The sequence below is a fragment of the Toxotes jaculatrix genome, chromosome 12 (genome assembly GCF_017976425.1).
Source record: "Toxotes jaculatrix isolate fToxJac2 chromosome 12, fToxJac2.pri, whole genome shotgun sequence".
NCBI classification, from domain to species: Eukaryota; Metazoa; Chordata; class Actinopteri; family Toxotidae; genus Toxotes; species Toxotes jaculatrix.
This window is the reverse complement of record NC_054405.1, coordinates 19,214,931-19,235,506: the sequence shown is the minus strand read 5'-3', so window position 1 is coordinate 19,235,506 and position 20,576 is coordinate 19,214,931. Positions and strand designations below refer to the sequence as shown.

The 20,576-nt window shown below is 29.4% G+C and overlaps 1 protein-coding gene across 1 annotated transcript in view; it reads right to left on the bottom strand.

Annotated features, from left to right (window-relative positions):
* Window positions 1-20,576, bottom strand: part of bnip1b (BCL2 interacting protein 1b) — a 43,523-nt gene that overhangs the window by 15,652 nt on the left and 7,295 nt on the right. The gene's annotated exons all lie outside the window — the stretch shown is intronic.

The following is a 20,576-nucleotide window of genomic DNA, read 5'->3' as shown; positions in this document are numbered from 1 at the left end:
ACTATGACGTTTTTTATGACATTTTGAGGTCAAAAAATTTTTTGACTTTTTTTGTCCGATTTTGACGCCTTACTATACTATGACGTTTTTTATGACATTTTGAGGTCAAAATTTTTTTTGACTTTTTTTGTCCGATTTTGACGCCTTACTATACTATGACGTTTTTTATGACATTTTGAGGTCAAAAATTTTTTCGACTTTTTTTGTCCAATTTTGACGCCTTACTATAGTATGATGTTTTTTATGACATTTTGAGGTCAAAAAATTTTTCGACTTTTTTTGTCCGATTTTGACGCCTTACTATACTATGACGTTTTTTATGACATTTTGAGGTCAAAATTTTTTTTGACTTTTTTTGTCCGATTTTGACGCCTTACTATACTATGACATTTTTTATGACATTCTGAGGTAAAAAAAAATTTGACTTTTTTTGTCCGATTTTGACGCCTTACTATACTATGACGTTTTTTATGACATTTTGAGGTCAAAAATTTTTTCGACTTTTTTTGTCCGATTTTGACGCCTTACTATACTATGAGGTTTTTTATGACATTTTGAGGTCAAAATTTTTTTCGACTTTTTTTGTCCGATTTTGACGCCTTACTATACTATGACGTTTTTTATGACATTTTGAGGTCAAAAAATTTTTTGACTTTTTTTGTCCGATTTTGACGCCTTACTATACTATGACGTTTTTTATGACATTTTGAGGTCAAAAAAATGTTTGACTTTTTTTGTCCGATTTTGACGCATTACTATACTATGACGTTTTTTATGACATTTTGAGGTCAAAATTTTTTTCGACTTTTTTTGTCCGATTTTGACGCCTTACTATACTATGACGTTTTTTATGACATTTTGAGGTCAAAAAAAATTTGACTTTTTTTGTCCGATTTTGACGCCTTACTATACTATGACGTTTTTTATGACATTTTGAGGTCAAAAAATTTTTTCGACTTTTTTTGTCCGATTTTGACGCCTTACTATACTATGACGTTTTTTATGACATTCTGAGGTCAAAAAAAAATTTGACTTTTTTTGTCCGATTTTGACGCCTTACTATACTATGACGTTTTTTATGACATTTTGAGGTCAAAAAAAATTTTGACTTTTTTTGTCCGATTTTGACGCCTTACTATACTATGACGTTTTTTATGACATTTTGAGGTCAAAAATTTTTTCGACTTTTTTTGTCCGATTTTGACGCCTTACTATACTATGACGTTTTTTATGACATTTTGAGGTCAAAAATTTTTTCGACTTTTTTTGTCCGATTTTGACGCCTTAATATACTATGACGTTTTTTATGACATTTTGAGGTCAAAAATTTTTTCGACTTTTTTTGTCCGATTTTGACGCCTTACTATTCTATGACGTTTTTTATGACATTTTGAGGTCAAAAAAATTTTTGACTTTTTTTGTCCGATTTTGACGCCTTACAAGACTATGACGTTTTTTATGACATTCTGAGGTCAAAAAATTTTTTGACTTTTTTTGTCCGATTTTGACGCCTTACTATACTATGACGTTTTTTATGACATTCTGAGGTCAAAAAAATTTTTGACTTTTTTTGTCCGATTTTGACGCCTTATTTTGAGGTCAAAAAAATGTTTGACTTTTTTTGTCCAATTTTGACGCCTTACTATACTATGACGTTTTTTATGACATTCTGAGGTCAAAAAAAAATTTGACTTTTTTTGTCTGATTTTGACGCCTTACTATACTATGACGTTTTTTATGACATTTTGAGGTCAAAAATTTTTTCGACTTTTTTTGTCCGATTTTGACGCCTTACTATACTATGACGTTTTTTATGACATTTTGAGGTCAAAATTTTTTTCGACTTTTTTTGTCCGATTTTGACGCCTTACTATACTATGACGTTTTTTATGACATTTTGAGGTCAAAAAATGTTTTGACTTTTTTTGTCCGATTTTGACGCCTTACTATACTATGACGTTTTTTATGACATTTTGAGGTCAAAAATTTTTTCGACTTTTTTTGTCCGATTTTGACGCCTTACTATATTATGACGTTTTTTATGACATTTTGAGGTCAAAAAAAAATTTGACTTTTTTTGTCCGATTTTGACGCCTTACTATACTATGAGGTTTTTTATGACATTTTGAGGTCAAAAATTTTTTCGACTTTTTTTGTCCGATTTTGACGCCTTACTATACTATGACGTTTTTTATGACATTTTGAGGTCAAAAAATTTTTTTGACATTTTTGTCCGATTTTGACGCCTTACTATACTATGAGGTTTTTTATGACATTTTGAGGTCAAAAATTTTTTTCGACTTTTTTTGTCCGATTTTGACGCCTTACTATACTATGACGTTTTTTATGACATTTTGAGGTCAAAAATTTTTTCGACTTTTTTTGTCCGATTTTGACGCCTTAATATACTATGACGTTTTTTATGACATTTTGAGGTCAAAAATTTTTTCGACTTTTTTTGTCCGATTTTGACGCCTTACTATACTATGACGTTTTTTATGACATTTTGAGGTCAAAAAATTTTTTGACTTTTTTTGTCCGATTTTGACGCCTTACAAGACTATGACGTTTTTTATGACATTCTGAGGTCAAAAATTTTTTTGACTTTTTTTGTTCGATTTTGACGCCTTACTATACTATGACGTTTTTTATGACATTTTGAGGTCAAAAAATTTTTTGACTTTTTTTGTCCGATTTTGACGCCTTACTATGACGTTTTTTATGACATTTTGAGGTCAAAAAATTTTTTGACTTTTTTTGTCCGATTTTGACGCCTTACTATACTATGACGTTTTTTATGACATTCTGAGGTCAAAAAAATTTTTGACTTTTTTTGTCCGATTTTGACGCCTTATTTTGAGGTCAAAAAAATGTTTGACTTTTTTTGTCCGATTTTGACGCCTTACTATACTATGACGTTTTTTATGACATTTTGAGGTCAAAAAAATTTTTGACTTTTTTTGTCCGATTTTGACGCCTTAGTATACTATGACGTTTTTTATGACATTCTGAGGTCAAAAAAAAATTTGACTTTTTTTGTCTGATTTTGACGCCTTACTATACTATGACGTTTTTTATGACATTTTGAGGTCAAAAATTTTTTCGACTTTTTTTGTCCGATTTTGACGCCTTACTATACTATGACGTTTTTTATGACATTTTGAGGTCAAAATTTTTTTCGACTTTTTTTGTCCGATTTTGACGCCTTACTATACTATGACGTTTTTTATGACATTTTGAGGTCAAAAAATGTTTTGACTTTTTTTGTCCGATTTTGACGCCTTACTATACTATGACGTTTTTTATGACATTTTGAGGTCAAAAATTTTTTCGACTTTTTTTGTCCGATTTTGACGCCTTACTATACTATGACGTTTTTTATGACATTTTGAGGTCAAAAATTTTTTTGACATTTTTGTCCGATTTTGACGCCTTACTATACTATGAGGTTTTTTATGACATTTTGAGGTCAAAAATTTTTTTGACGCCTTACTATACTATGACGTTTTTTATGACATTTTGAGGTCAAAAATTTTTTTGACATTTTTGTCCGATTTTTACGCCTTACTATACTATGACGTTTTTTATGACATTTTGAGGTCAAAAAATTTTTTGACTTTTTTTGTCCGATTTTGACGCCTTACTATACTATGACGTTTTTTATGACATTTTGAGGTCAAAAAATTTTTTGACTTTTTTTGTCCGATTTTGACGCCTTACTATACTATGATGTTTTTTATGACATTTTGAGGTCAAAAAAAATTTGACTTTTTTTGTCCGATTTTGACGCTTTACTATACTATGACGTTTTTTATGACATTTTGAGGTCAAAAATTTTTTTGACATTTTTGTCCGATTTTGACGCCTTACTATACTATGAGGTTTTTTATGACATTTTGAGGTCAAAAATTTTTTTGACGCCTTACTATACTATGACGTTTTTTATGACATTTTGAGGTCAAAAATTTTTTTGACATTTTTGTCCGATTTTTACGCCTTACTATACTATGACGTTTTTTATGACATTTTGAGGTCAAAAAATTTTTTGACTTTTTTTGTCCGATTTTGACGCCTTACTATACTATGACGTTTTTTATGACATTTTGAGGTCAAAAAATTTTTTGACTTTTTTTGTCCGATTTTGACGCCTTACTATACTATGATGTTTTTTATGACATTTTGAGGTCAAAAAAAATTTGACTTTTTTTGTCCGATTTTGACGCTTTACTATACTATGACGTTTTTTATGACATTTTGAGGTCAAAAATTTTTTTGACTTTTTTTGTCCGATTTTGACGCCTTACTATACTATGACGTTTTTTATGACATTCTGAGGTCAAAAAATTTTTTGACTTTTTTTGTCCGATTTTGACGCCTTATTTTGAGGTCAAAAAAATGTTTGACTTTTTTTGTCCGATTTTGACGCCTTACTATACTATGACGTTTTTTATGACATTTTGAGGTCAAAAAAATTTTTGACTTTTTTTGTCCGACTTTGACGCCTTAGTATACTATGACGTTTTTTATGACATTCTGAGGTCAAAAAAAATTTTGACTTTTTTTGTCTGATTTTGACGCCTTACTATACTATGACGTTTTTTATGACATTTTGAGGTCAAAAATTTTTTCGACTTTTTTTGTCCGATTTTGACGCCTTACTATACTATGACGTTTTTTATGACATTTTGAGGTCAAAATTTTTTTCGACTTTTTTTGTCCGATTTTGACGCCTTACTATACTATGACGTTTTTTATGACATTTTGAGGTCAAAAAATGTTTTGACTTTTTTTGTCCGATTTTGACGCCTTACTATACTATGACGTTTTTTATGACATTTTGAGGTCAAAAATTTTTTCGACTTTTTTTGTCCGATTTTGACGCCTTACTATACTATGACGTTTTTTATGACATTTTGAGGTCAAAAATTTTTTTGACGCCTTACTATACTATGACGTTTTTTATGACATTTTGAGGTCAAAATTTTTTTCGACTTTTTTTGTCCAATTTTGACGCCTTACTATACTATGACGTTTTTTATGACATTCTGAGGTCAAAAAAAAATTTGACTTTTTTTGTCCGATTTTGACGCCTTACTATACTATGACGTTTTTTATGACATTTTGAGGTCAAAAATTTTTTTGACATTTTTGTCCGATTTTGACGCCTTACTATACTATGACGTTTTTTATGACATTTTGAGGTCAAAATTTTTTTCGACTTTTTTTGTCCGATTTTGACGCATTACTATACTATGACGTTTTTTAGGACATTTTGAGGTCAAAAATTTTTTTTGACATTTTTGTCCGATTTTGACGCCTTACTATACTATGACGTTTTTTATGACATTTTGAGGTCAAAAATTTTTTTGACGCCTTACTATACTATGACGTGTTTTTATGACATTTTGAGGTAAAAAAAATTTTCGACTTTTTTTGTCCGATTTTGACGCCTTACTATACTATGACGTTTTTTATGACATTTTGAGGTCAAAAAATTTTTTTGACATTTTTGTCCGATTTTGACGCCTTACTATACTATGACGTTTTTTATGACATTTTGAGGTCAAAAATTTTTTCGACTTTTTTTGTCCGATTTTGACGCCTTACTATACTATGACGTTTTTTATGACATTCTGAGGTCAAAAAAATTTTTGACTTATTTTGTCCGATTTTGACGCCTTACTATACTATGACGTTTTTTATGACATTTTGAGGTCAAAAAAATTTTTGACTTTTTTTGTCCGATTTTGACGCCTTACTATACTATGACGTTTTTTATGACATTTTGAGGTCAAAAAAATTTTTGACTTTTTTTGTCCGATTTTGACGCCTTACTATACTATGACGTTTTTTATGACATTTTGAGGTCAAAAAAATGTTTGACTTTTTTTGTCCGATTTTGACGCATTACTATACTATGACGTTTTTTATGACATTTTGAGGTCAAAAAAATTTTTGACTTTTTTTGTCCGATTTTGACGCCTTACTATACTATGACGTTTTTTATGACATTTTGAGGTCAAAAATTTTTTTGACGCCTTACTATACTATGACGTTTTTTATGACATTTTGAGGTCAAAAATTTTTTTGACATTTTTGTCCGATTTTTACGCCTTACTATACTATGACGTTTTTTATGACATTCTGAGGTCAAAAAAAAATTTGACTTTTTTTGTCCGATTTTGACGCCTTACTATACTATGACGTTTTTTATGACATTTTGAGGTCAAAATTTTTTTCGACTTTTTTTGTCCGATTTTGACGCCATACTATACTATGACGTTTTTTATGACATTTTGAGGTCAAAAAAAATTTGACTTTTTTTGTCCGATTTTGACGCCTTACTATACTATGACGTTTTTTATGACATTTTGAGGTAAAAAAATTTTTTCGACTTTTTTTGTCCGATTTTGACGCCTTACTATACTATGACGTTTTTTATGACATTCTGAGGTCAAAAAAAATTTTGACTTTTTTTGTCCGATTTTGACGCCTTACTATACTATGACGTTTTTTATGACATTTTGAGGTCAAAAATTTTTTCGACTTTTTTTGTCCGATTTTGACGCCTTACTATACTATGACGTTTTTTATGACATTTTGAGGTCAAAAAAAATTTTGACTTTTTTTGTCCGATTTTGACGCCTTACTATACTATGACGTTTTTTATGACATTCTGAGGTCAAAAAATTTTTTGACTTTTTTTGTCCGATTTTGACGCCTTATTTTGAGGTCAAAAAAATGTTTGACTTTTTTTGTCCGATTTTGACGCCTTACTATACTATGACGTTTTTTATGACATTTTGAGGTCAAAAAAATTTTTGACTTTTTTTGTCCGACTTTGACGCCTTAGTATACTATGACGTTTTTTATGACATTCTGAGGTCAAAAAAAAATTTGACTTTTTTTGTCTGATTTTGACGCCTTACTATACTATGACGTTTTTTATGACATTTTGAGGTCAAAAATTTTTTCGACTTTTTTTGTCCGATTTTGACGCCTTACTATACTATGACGTTTTTTATGACATTTTGAGGTCAAAATTTTTTTCGACTTTTTTTGTCCGATTTTGACGCCTTACTATACTATGACGTTTTTTATGACATTTTGAGGTAAAAAAATTTTTTCGACTTTTTTTGTCCGATTTTGACGCCTTACTATACTATGACGTTTTTTATGACATTCTGAGGTCAAAAAAAATTTTGACTTTTTTTGTCCGATTTTGACGCCTTACTATACTATGACGTTTTTTATGACATTTTGAGGTCAAAAATTTTTTCGACTTTTTTTGTCCGATTTTGACGCCTTACTATACTATGACGTTTTTTATGACATTTTGAGGTCAAAATTCTTTTCGACTTTTTTTGTCCGATTTTGACGCCTTACTATACTATGACGTTTTTTATGACATTTTGAGGTCAAAAATTTTTTCGACTTTTTTTGTCCGATTTTGACGCCTTACTATACTATGACGTTTTTTATGACATTTTGAGGTCAAAAAAATTTTTGACTTTTTTTGTCCGATTTTGACGCCTTACTATACTATGACGTTTTTTATGACATTTTGAGGTCAAAATTTTTTTCGACTTTTTTTGTCCGATTTTGACGCCTTACTATACTATGACGTTTTTTATGACATTTTGAGGTCAAAAAAAAATTTGACTTTTTTTGTCCGATTTTGACGCCTTACTATACTATGACGTTTTTTATGACATTTTGAGGTCAAAAATTTTTTTTGACATTTTTGTCCGATTTTGACGCCTTACTATACTATGACGTTTTTTATGACATTTTGAGGTCAAAAATTTTTTTGACGCCTTACTATACTATGACGTTTTTTATGACATTTTGAGGTCAAAAATTTTTTTGACATTTTTGTCCGATTTTTACGCCTTACTATACTATGACGTTTTTTATGACATTTTGAGGTCAAAAAAATTTTTGACTTTTTTTGTCCGATTTTGACGCCTTACTATACTATGACGTTTTTTATGACATTTTGAGGTCAAAAATTTTTTTGACTTTTTTTGTCCGATTTTGACGCCTTACTATACTATGATGTTTTTTATGACATTTTGAGGTCAAAAAAAATTTGACTTTTTTTGTCCGATTTTGACGCTTTACTATACTATGACGTTTTTTATGACATTTTGAGGTCAAAATTTTTTTTGACTTTTTTTGTCCGATTTTGACGCCTTACTATACTATGACGTTTTTTATGACATTTTGAGGTCAAAAATTTTTTTGACTTTTTTTGTCCGATTTTGACGCCTTACTATACTATGACATTTTTTATGACATTTTGAGGTCAAAAATTTTTTCGACTTTTTTTGTCCGATTTTGACGCCTTACTATACTATGAGGTTTTTTATGACATTTTGAGGTCAAAATTTTTTTCGACTTTTTTTGTCCGATTTTGACGCCTTACTATACTATGACGTTTTTTATGACATTTTGAGGTCAAAAAATATTTTTGACTTTTTTTGTCCGATTTTGACGCCTTACTATACTATGACGTTTTTTATGACATTTTGAGGTCAAAAAAATTTTTGACTTTTTTTGTCCGATTTTGACGCCTTAGTATACTATGACGTTTTTTATGACATTCTGAGGTCAAAAAAAAATTTGACTTTTTTTGTCTGATTTTGACGCCTTACTATACTATGACGTTTTTTATGACATTTTGAGGTCAAACATTTTTTCGACTTTTTTTGTCCGATTTTGACGCCTTACTATACTATGACGTTTTTTATGACATTTTGAGGTCAAATTTTTTTTCGACTTTTTTTGTCCGATTTTGACGCCTTACTATACTATGACGTTTTTTATGACATTTTGAGGTCAAAAAATGTTTTGACTTTTTTTTTTCCGATTTTGATGCCTTACTATACTATGACGTTTTTTATGACATTTTGAGGTCAAAAATTTTTTCGACTTTTTTTGTCCGATTTTGACGCCTTACTATACTATGACGTTTTTTATGACATTTTGAGGTCAAAAATTTTTTCGACTTTTTTTGTCCGATTTTGACGCCTTAATATACTATGACGTTTTTTATGACATTTTGAGGTCAAAAATTTTTTCGACTTTTTTTGTCCGATTTTGACGCCTTACTATTCTATGACGTTTTTTATGACATTTTGAGGTCAAAAAAATTTTTGACTTTTTTTGTCCGATTTTGACGCCTTACAAGACTATGACGTTTTTTATGACATTCTGAGGTCAAAAAATTTTTTGACTTTTTTTGTTCGATTTTGACGCCTTACTATACTATGACGTTTTTTATGACATTTTGAGGTCAAAAAATTTTTTGACTTTTTTTGTCCGATTTTGACGCCTTACTATACTATGACGTTTTTTATGACATTCTGAGGTCAAAAAATTTTTTGACTTTTTTTGTCCGATTTTGACGCCTTATTTTGAGGTCAAAAAAATGTTTGACTTTTTTTGTCCGATTTTGACGCCTTACTATACTATGACGTTTTTTATGACATTTTGAGGTAAAAAAATTTTTTCGACTTTTTTTGTCCGATTTTGACGCCTTACTATACTATGACGTTTTTTATGACATTCTGAGGTCAAAAAAAATTTTGACTTTTTTTGTCCGATTTTGACGCCTTACTATACTATGACGTTTTTTATGACATTTTGAGGTCAAAAATTTTTTCGACTTTTTTTGTCCGATTTTGACGCCTTACTATACTATGACGTTTTTTATGACATTTTGAGGTCAAAATTCTTTTCGACTTTTTTTGTCCGATTTTGACGCCTTACTATACTATGACGTTTTTTATGACATTTTGAGGTCAAAAATTTTTTCGACTTTTTTTGTCCGATTTTGACGCCTTACTATACTATGACGTTTTTTATGACATTTTGAGGTCAAAAATTTTTTTTGACATTTTTGTCCGATTTTGACGCCTTACTATACTATGACGTTTTTTATGACATTTTGAGGTCAAAAATTTTTTTGACGCCTTACTATACTATGACGTTTTTTATGACATTTTGAGGTCAAAAATTTTTTTGACATTTTTGTCCGATTTTTACGCCTTACTATACTATGACGTTTTTTATGACATTTTGAGGTCAAAAAAATTTTTGACTTTTTTTGTCCGATTTTGACGCCTTACTATACTATGACGTTTTTTATGACATTTTGAGGTCAAAAAAATTTTCGACTTTTTTTGTCCAATTTTGACGCCTTACTATAGTATGATGTTTTTTATGACATTTTGAGGTCAAAAAATTTTTCGACTTTTTTTGTCCGATTTTGACGCCTTACTATACTATGACGTTTTTTATGACATTTTGAGGTCAAAATTTTTTTTGACTTTTTTTGTCCGATTTTGACGCCTTACTATACTATGACGTTTTTATGACATTTTGAGGTCAAAAAAATTTTTTGACTTTTTTTGTCCGATTTTGACGCCTTACTATACTATGACGTTTTTTATGACATTTTGAGGTCAAAAATTTTTTCGACTTTTTTTGTCCGATTTTGACGCCTTACTATACTATGACGTTTTTTATGACATTTTGAGGTCAAAAATTTTTTCGACTTTTTTTGTCCGATTTTGACGCCTTACTATAGTATGATGTTTTTTATGACATTTTGAGGTCAAAAAATTTTTCGACTTTTTTTGTCCGATTTTGACGCCTTAATATACTATGACGTTTTTTATGACATTTTGAGGTCAAAATTTTTTTTGACTTTTTTTGTCCGATTTTGACGCCTTACTATACTATGACGTTTTTTATGACATTTTGAGGTCAAAAAATTTTTTGACTTTTTTTGTCCGATTTTGACGCCTTACTATGACGTTTTTTATGACATTTTGAGGTCAAAAATTTTTTTGACTTTTTTTGTCCGATTTTGACGCCTTACTATACTATGACGTTTTTTATGACATTCTGAGGTCAAAAAAATTTTTGACTTTTTTTGTCCGATTTTGACGCCTTATTTTGAGGTCAAAAAAATGTTTGACTTTTTTTGTCCGATTTTGACGCCTTACTATACTATGACGTTTTTTATGACATTTTGAGGTCAAAAAAATTTTTGACTTTTTTTGTCCGATTTTGACGCCTTAGTATACTATGACGTTTTTTATGACATTCTGAGGTCAAAAAAAAATTTGACTTTTTTTGTCTGATTTTGACGCCTTACTATACTATGACGTTTTTTATGACATTTTGAGGTCAAAAATTTTTTCGACTTTTTTTGTCCGATTTTGACGCCTTACTATACTATGACCTTTTTTATGACATTTTGAGGTCAAAATTTTTTTCGACTTTTTTTGTCCGATTTTGACGCCTTACTATACTATGACGTTTTTTATGACATTTTGAGGTCAAAAAATGTTTTGACTTTTTTTGTCCGATTTTGACGCCTTACTATACTATGACGTTTTTTATGACATTTTGAGGTCAAAAATTTTTTCGACTTTTTTTGTCCGATTTTGACGCCTTACTATACTATGACGTTTTTTATGACATTTTGAGGTCAAAAATTTTTTTGACATTTTTGTCCGATTTTGACGCCTTACTATACTATGAGGTTTTTTATGACATTTTGAGGTCAAAAATTTTTTTGACTTTTTTTGTCCGATTTTGACGCCTTACTATACTATGACGTTTTTTATGACATTTTGAGGTCAAAAATTTTTTCGACTTTTTTTGTCCGATTTTGACGCCTTACTATAGTATGATGTTTTTTATGACATTTTGAGGTCAAAAAATTTTTCGACTTTTTTTGTCCGATTTTGACGCCTTAATATACTATGACGTTTTTTATGACATTTTGAGGTCAAAATTTTTCGACTTTTTTTGTCCGATTTTGACGCCTTAATATACTATGACGTTTTTTATGACATTTTGAGGTCAAAATTTTTTTTGACTTTTTTTGTCCGATTTTGACGCCTTACTATACTATGACGTTTTTTATGACATTTTGAGGTCAAAAATTTTTTTGACTTTTTTTGTCCGATTTTGACGCCTTACTATGACGTTTTTTATGACATTTTGAGGTCAAAAAATTTTTTGACTTTTTTTGTCCGATTTTGACGCCTTACTATACTATGACGTTTTTTATGACATTTTGAGGTCAAAAAATTTTTTGACTTTTTTTGTCCGATTTTGACGCCTTACTATACTATGATGTTTTTTATGACATTTTGAGGTCAAAAAAAATTTGACTTTTTTTGTCCGATTTTGACGCTTTACTATACTATGACGTTTTTTATGACATTTTGAGGTCAAAAATTTTTTTGACATTTTTGTCCGATTTTGACGCCTTACTATACTATGAGGTTTTTTATGACATTTTGAGGTCAAAAATTTTTTTGACGCCTTACTATACTATGACGTTTTTTATGACATTTTGAGGTCAAAAATTTTTTTGACATTTTTGTCCGATTTTTACGCCTTACTATACTATGACGTTTTTTATGACATTTTGAGGTCAAAAAATTTTTTGACTTTTTTTGTCCGATTTTGACGCCTTACTATACTATGACGTTTTTTATGACATTTTGAGGTCAAAAAATTTTTTGACTTTTTTTGTCCGATTTTGACGCCTTACTATACTATGATGTTTTTTATGACATTTTGAGGTCAAAAAAAATTTGACTTTTTTTGTCCGATTTTGACGCTTTACTATACTATGACGTTTTTTATGACATTTTGAGGTCAAAAATTTTTTTGACTTTTTTTGTCCGATTTTGACGCCTTACTATACTATGACGTTTTTTATGACATTTTGAGGTCAAAAAATGTTTTGACTTTTTTTGTCCGATTTTGACGCCTTACTATACTATGACGTTTTTTATGACATTTTGAGGTCAAAAATTTTTTCGACTTTTTTTGTCCGATTTTGACGCCTTACTATACTATGACGTTTTTTATGACATTTTGAGGTCAAAAATTTTTTTGACATTTTTGTCCGATTTTGACGCCTTACTATACTATGAGGTTTTTTATGACATTTTGAGGTCAAAAATTTTTTTGACTTTTTTTGTCCGATTTTGACGCCTTACTATACTATGACGTTTTTTATGACATTTTGAGGTCAAAAATTTTTTCGACTTTTTTTGTCCGATTTTGACGCCTTACTATAGTATGATGTTTTTTATGACATTTTGAGGTCAAAAAATTTTTCGACTTTTTTTGTCCGATTTTGACGCCTTAATATACTATGACGTTTTTTATGACATTTTGAGGTCAAAATTTTTTTTGACTTTTTTTGTCCGATTTTGACGCCTTACTATACTATGACGTTTTTTATGACATTTTGAGGTCAAAAATTTTTTTGACTTTTTTTGTCCGATTTTGACGCCTTACTATGACGTTTTTTATGACATTTTGAGGTCAAAAAATTTTTTGACTTTTTTTGTCCGATTTTGACGCCTTACTATACTATGACGTTTTTTATGACATTTTGAGGTCAAAAAATTTTTTGACTTTTTTTGTCCGATTTTGACGCCTTACTATACTATGATGTTTTTTATGACATTTTGAGGTCAAAAAAAATTTGACTTTTTTTGTCCGATTTTGACGCTTTACTATACTATGACGTTTTTTATGACATTTTGAGGTCAAAAATTTTTTTGACATTTTTGTCCGATTTTGACGCCTTACTATACTATGAGGTTTTTTATGACATTTTGAGGTCAAAAATTTTTTTGACGCCTTACTATACTATGACGTTTTTTATGACATTTTGAGGTCAAAAATTTTTTTGACATTTTTGTCCGATTTTTACGCCTTACTATACTATGACGTTTTTTATGACATTTTGAGGTCAAAAAATTTTTTGACTTTTTTTGTCCGATTTTGACGCCTTACTATACTATGACGTTTTTTATGACATTTTGAGGTCAAAAAATTTTTTGACTTTTTTTGTCCGATTTTGACGCCTTACTATACTATGATGTTTTTTATGACATTTTGAGGTCAAAAAAAATTTGACTTTTTTTGTCCGATTTTGACGCTTTACTATACTATGACGTTTTTTATGACATTTTGAGGTCAAAAATTTTTTTGACTTTTTTTGTCCGATTTTGACGCCTTACTATACTATGACGTTTTTTATGACATTCTGAGGTCAAAAAATTTTTTGACTTTTTTTGTCCGATTTTGACGCCTTATTTTGAGGTCAAAAAAATGTTTGACTTTTTTTGTCCGATTTTGACGCCTTACTATACTATGACGTTTTTTATGACATTTTGAGGTCAAAAAAATTTTTGACTTTTTTTGTCCGACTTTGACGCCTTAGTATACTATGACGTTTTTTATGACATTCTGAGGTCAAAAAAAATTTTGACTTTTTTTGTCTGATTTTGACGCCTTACTATACTATGACGTTTTTTATGACATTTTGAGGTCAAAAATTTTTTCGACTTTTTTTGTCCGATTTTGACGCCTTACTATACTATGACGTTTTTTATGACATTTTGAGGTCAAAATTTTTTTCGACTTTTTTTGTCCGATTTTGACGCCTTACTATACTATGACGTTTTTTATGACATTTTGAGGTCAAAAAATGTTTTGACTTTTTTTGTCCGATTTTGACGCCTTACTATACTATGACGTTTTTTATGACATTTTGAGGTCAAAAATTTTTTCGACTTTTTTTGTCCGATTTTGACGCCTTACTATACTATGACGTTTTTTATGACATTTTGAGGTCAAAAAAAAATTTGACTTTTTTTGTCCGATTTTGACGCCTTACTATACTATGACGTTTTTTATGACATTTTGAGGTCAAAAATTTTTTCGACTTTTTTTGTCCGATTTTGACGCCTTACTATACTATGACGTTTTTTAGGACATTTTGAGGTCAAAAATTTTTTTGACATTTTTGTCCGATTTTGACGCCTTACTATACTATGAGGTTTTTTATGACATTTTGAGGTCAAAAATTTTTTTGACGCCTTACTATACTATGACGTTTTTTATGACATTTTGAGGTCAAAAATTTTTTTGACATTTTTGTCCGATTTTTACGCCTTACTATACTATGACGTTTTTTATGACATTTTGAGGTCAAAAAAATTTTTGACTTTTTTTGTCCGATTTTGACGCCTTACTATACTATGACGTTTTTTATGACATTTTGAGGTCAAAAATTTTTTTGACTTTTTTTGTCCGATTTTGACGCCTTACTATACTATGATGTTTTTTATGACATTTTGAGGTCAAAAAAAATTTGACTTTTTTTGTCCGATTTTGACGCTTTACTATACTATGACGTTTTTTATGACATTTTGAGGTCAAAATTTTTTTTGACTTTTTTTGTCCGATTTTGACGCCTTACTATACTATGACGTTTTTTATGACATTTTGAGGTCAAAAATTTTTTTGACTTTTTTTGTCCGATTTTGACGCCTTACTATACTATGACATTTTTTATGACATTTTGAGGTCAAAAATTTTTTCGACTTTTTTTGTCCGATTTTGACGCCTTACTATACTATGAGGTTTTTTATGACATTTTGAGGTCAAAATTTTTTTCGACTTTTTTTGTCCGATTTTGACGCCTTACTATACTATGACGTTTTTTATGACATTTTGAGGTCAAAAAAATTTTTGACTTTTTTTGTCCGATTTTGACGCCTTAGTATACTATGACGTTTTTTATGACATTCTGAGGTCAAAAAAAAATTTGACTTTTTTTGTCTGATTTTGACGCCTTACTATACTATGACGTTTTTTATGACATTTTGAGGTCAAACATTTTTTCGACTTTTTTTGTCCGATTTTGACGCCTTACTATACTATGACGTTTTTTATGACATTTTGAGGTCAAAAAATGTTTTGACTTTTTTTTTTCCGATTTTGATGCCTTACTATACTATTACGTTTTTTATGACATTTTGAGGTCAAAAATTTTTTCGACTTTTTTTGTCCGATTTTGACGCCTTACTATACTATGACGTTTTTTATGACATTTTGAGGTCAAAAATTTTTTTTGACATTTTTGTCCGATTTTGACGCCTTACTATACTATGAGGTTTTTTATGACATTTTGAGGTCAAAATTTTTTTTGACTTTTTTTGTCCGATTTTGACGCCTTACTATACTATGACGTTTTTTATGACATTTTGAGGTCAAAAATTTTTTCGACTTTTTTTGTCCGATTTTGACGCCTTAATATACTATGACGTTTTTTATGACATTTTGAGGTCAAAAATTTTTTCGACTTTTTTTGTCCGATTTTGACGCCTTACTATTCTATGACGTTTTTTATGACATTTTGAGGTCAAAAAATTTTTTGACTTTTTTTGTCCGATTTTGACGCCTTACAAGACTATGACGTTTTTTATGACATTCTGAGGTCAAAAAATTTTTTGACTTTTTTTGTTCGATTTTGACGCCTTACTATACTATGACGTTTTTTATGACATTTTGAGGTCAAAAATTTTTTTGACTTTTTTTGTCCGATTTTGACGCCTTACTATACTATGACGTTTTTTATGACATTCTGAGGTCAAAAAATTTTTTGACTTTTTTTGTCCGATTTTGACGCCTTATTTTGAGGTCAAAAAAATGTTTGACTTTTTTTGTCCGATTTTGACGCCTTACTATACTATGACGTTTTTTATGACATTTTGAGGTAAAAAAATTTTTTCGACTTTTTTTGTCCGATTTTGACGCCTTACTATACTATGACGTTTTTTATGACATTCTGAGGTCAAAAAAAATTTTGACTTTTTTTGTCCGATTTTGACGCCTTACTATACTATGACGTTTTTTATGACATTTTGAGGTCAAAAATTTTTTCGACTTTTTTTGTCCGATTTTGACGCCTTACTATACTATGACGTTTTTTATGACATTTTGAGGTCAAAATTCTTTTCGACTTTTTTTGTCCGATTTTGACGCCTTACTATACTATGACGTTTTTTATGACATTTTGAGGTCAAAAATTTTTTCGACTTTTTTTGTCCGATTTTGACGCCTTACTATACTATGACGTTTTTTATGACATTTTGAGGTCAAAAAAATTTTTGACTTTTTTTGTCCGATTTTGACGCCTTACTATACTATGACGTTTTTTATGACATTTTGAGGTCAAAATTTTTTTCGACTTTTTTTGTCCGATTTTGACGCCTTACTATACTATGACGTTTTTTATGACATTTTGAGGTCAAAAAAAAATTTGACTTTTTTTGTCCGATTTTGACGCCTTACTATACTATGACGTTTTTTATGACATTTTGAGGTCAAAAATTTTTTTTGACATTTTTGTCCGATTTTGACGCCTTACTATACTATGACGTTTTTTATGACATTTTGAGGTCAAAAATTTTTTTGACGCCTTACTATACTATGACGTTTTTTATGACATTTTGAGGTCAAAAATTTTTTTGACATTTTTGTCCGATTTTTACGCCTTACTATACTATGACGTTTTTTATGACATTTTGAGGTCAAAAAAATTTTTGACTTTTTTTGTCCGATTTTGACGCCTTACTATACTATGACGTTTTTTATGACATTTTGAGGTCAAAAAAATTTTCGACTTTTTTTGTCCAATTTTGACGCCTTACTATAGTATGATGTTTTTTATGACATTTTGAGGTCAAAAAATTTTTCGACTTTTTTTGTCCGATTTTGACGCCTTACTATACTATGACGTTTTTTATGACATTTTGAGGTCAAAATTTTTTTTGACTTTTTTTGTCCGATTTTGACGCCTTACTATACTATGACGTTTTTATGACATTTTGAGGTCAAAAAAATTTTTTGACTTTTTTTGTCCGATTTTGACGCCTTACTATACTATGACGTTTTTTATGACATTTTGAGGTCAAAAATTTTTTCGACTTTTTTTGTCCGATTTTGACGCCTTACTATACTATGACGTTTTTTATGACATTTTGAGGTCAAAAATTTTTTCGACTTTTTTTGTCCGATTTTGACGCCTTACTATAGTATGATGTTTTTTATGACATTTTGAGGTCAAAAAATTTTTCGACTTTTTTTGTCCGATTTTGAGGCCTTAATATACTATGACGTTTTTTATGACATTTTGAGGTCAAAATTTTTTTTGACTTTTTTTGTCCGATTTTGACGCCTTACTATACTATGACGTTTTTTATGACATTTTGAGGTCAAAACATTTTTTGACTTTTTTTGTCCGATTTTGACGCCTTACTATGACGTTTTTTATGACATTTTGAGGTCAAAAAATTTTTTGACTTTTTTTGTCCGATTTTGACGCCTTACTATACTATGACGTTTTTTATGACATTCTGAGGTCAAAAAAATTTTTGACTTTTTTTGTCCGATTTTGACGCCTTATTTTGAGGTCAAAAAAATGTTTGACTTTTTTTGTCCGATTTTGACGCCTTACTATACTATGACGTTTTTTATGACATTTTGAGGTCAAAAAATTTTTTGACTTTTTTTGTCCGATTTTGACGCCTTAGTATACTATGACGTTTTTTATGACATTCTGAGGTCAAAAAAAAATTTGACTTTTTTTGTCTGATTTTGACGCCTTACTATACTATGACGTTTTTTATGACATTTTGAGGTCAAAAATTTTTTCGACTTTTTTTGTCCGATTTTGACGCCTTACTATACTATGACCTTTTTTATGACATTTTGAGGTCAAAATTTTTTTCGACTTTTTTTGTCCGATTTTGACGCCTTACTATACTATGACGTTTTTTATGACATTTTGAGGTCAAAAAATGTTTTGACTTTTTTTGTCCGATTTTGACGCCTTACTATACTATGACGTTTTTTATGACATTTTGAGGTCAAAAATTTTTTTGACTTTTTTTGTCCGATTTTGACGCCTTACTATGACGTTTTTTATGACATTTTGAGGTCAAAAAATTTTTTGACTTTTTTTGTCCGATTTTGACGCCTTACTATACTATGACGTTTTTTATGACATTTTGAGGTCAAAAAAATTTTTGACTTTTTTTGTCCGATTTTGACGCCTTAGTATACTATGACGTTTTTTATGACATTCTGAGGTCAAAAAAAAATTTGACTTTTTTTGTCTGATTTTGACGCCTTACTATACTATGACGTTTTTTATGACATTTTGAGGTCAAAAATTTTTTCGACTTTTTTTGTCCGATTTTGACGCCTTACTATACTATGACGTTTTTTATGACATTTTGAGGTCAAAATTTTTTTCGACTTTTTTTGTCCGATTTTGACGCCTTACTATACTATGACGTTTTTTATGACATTTTGAGGTCAAAAAATGTTTTGACTTTTTTTGTCCGATTTTGACGCCTTACTATACTATGACGTTTTTTATGACATTTTGAGGTCAAAAATTTTTTCGACTTTTTTTGTCCGATTTTGACGCCTTACTATACTATGACGTTTTTTATGACATTTTGAGGTCAAAAATTTTTTTGACATTTTTGTCCGATTTTGACGCCTTACTATACTATGAGGTTTTTTATGACATTTTGAGGTCAAAAATTTTTTTGACGCCTTACTATACTATGACGTTTTTTATGACATTTTGAGGTCAAAAATTTTTTTGACATTTTTGTCCGATTTTTACGCCTTACTATACTATGAGGTTTTTTATGACATTTTGAGGTCAAAAAAATTTTTGACTTTTTTTGTCCGATTTTGACGCCTTACTATACTATGACGTTTTTTATGACATTTTGAGGTCAAAAAATTTTTTGACTTTTTTTGTCCGATTTTGACGCCTTACTATACTATGATGTTTTTTATGACATTTTGAGGTCAAAAAAAATTTGACTTTTTTTGTCCGATTTTGACGCTTTACTATACTATGACGTTTTTTATGACATTTTGAGGTCAAAAATTTTTTTGACATTTTTGTCCGATTTTGACGCCTTACTATACTATGAGGTTTTTTATGACATTTTGAGGTCAAAAATTTTTTTGACGCCTTACTATACTATGACGTTTTTTATGACATTTTGAGGTCAAAAATTTTTTTGACATTTTTGTCCGATTTTTACGCCTTACTATACTATGACGTTTTTTATGACATTTTGAGGTCAAAAAAATTTTTGACTTTTTTTGTCCGATTTTGACGCCTTACTATACTATGACGTTTTTTATGACATTTTGAGGTCAAAAAATTTTTTGACTTTTTTTGTCCGATTTTGACGCCTTACTATACTATGATGTTTTTTATGACATTTTGAGGTCAAAAAAAATTTGACTTTTTTTGTCCGATTTTGACGCTTTACTATACTATGACGTTTTTTATGACATTTTGAGGTCAAAAAATTTTTTGACTTTTTTTGTCCGATTTTGACGCCTTACTATACTATGACGTTTTTTATGACATTCTGAGGTCAAAAAATTTTTTGACTTTTTTTGTCCGATTTTGACGCCTTATTTTGAGGTCAAAAAAATGTTTGACTTTTTTTGTCCGATTTTGACGCCTTACTATACTATGACGTTTTTTATGACATTTTGAGGTCAAAAAAATTTTTGACTTTTTTTGTCCGACTTTGACGCCTTAGTATACTATGACGTTTTTTATGACATTCTGAGGTCAAAAAAAAATTTGACTTTTTTTGTCTGATTTTGACGCCTTACTATACTATGACGTTTTT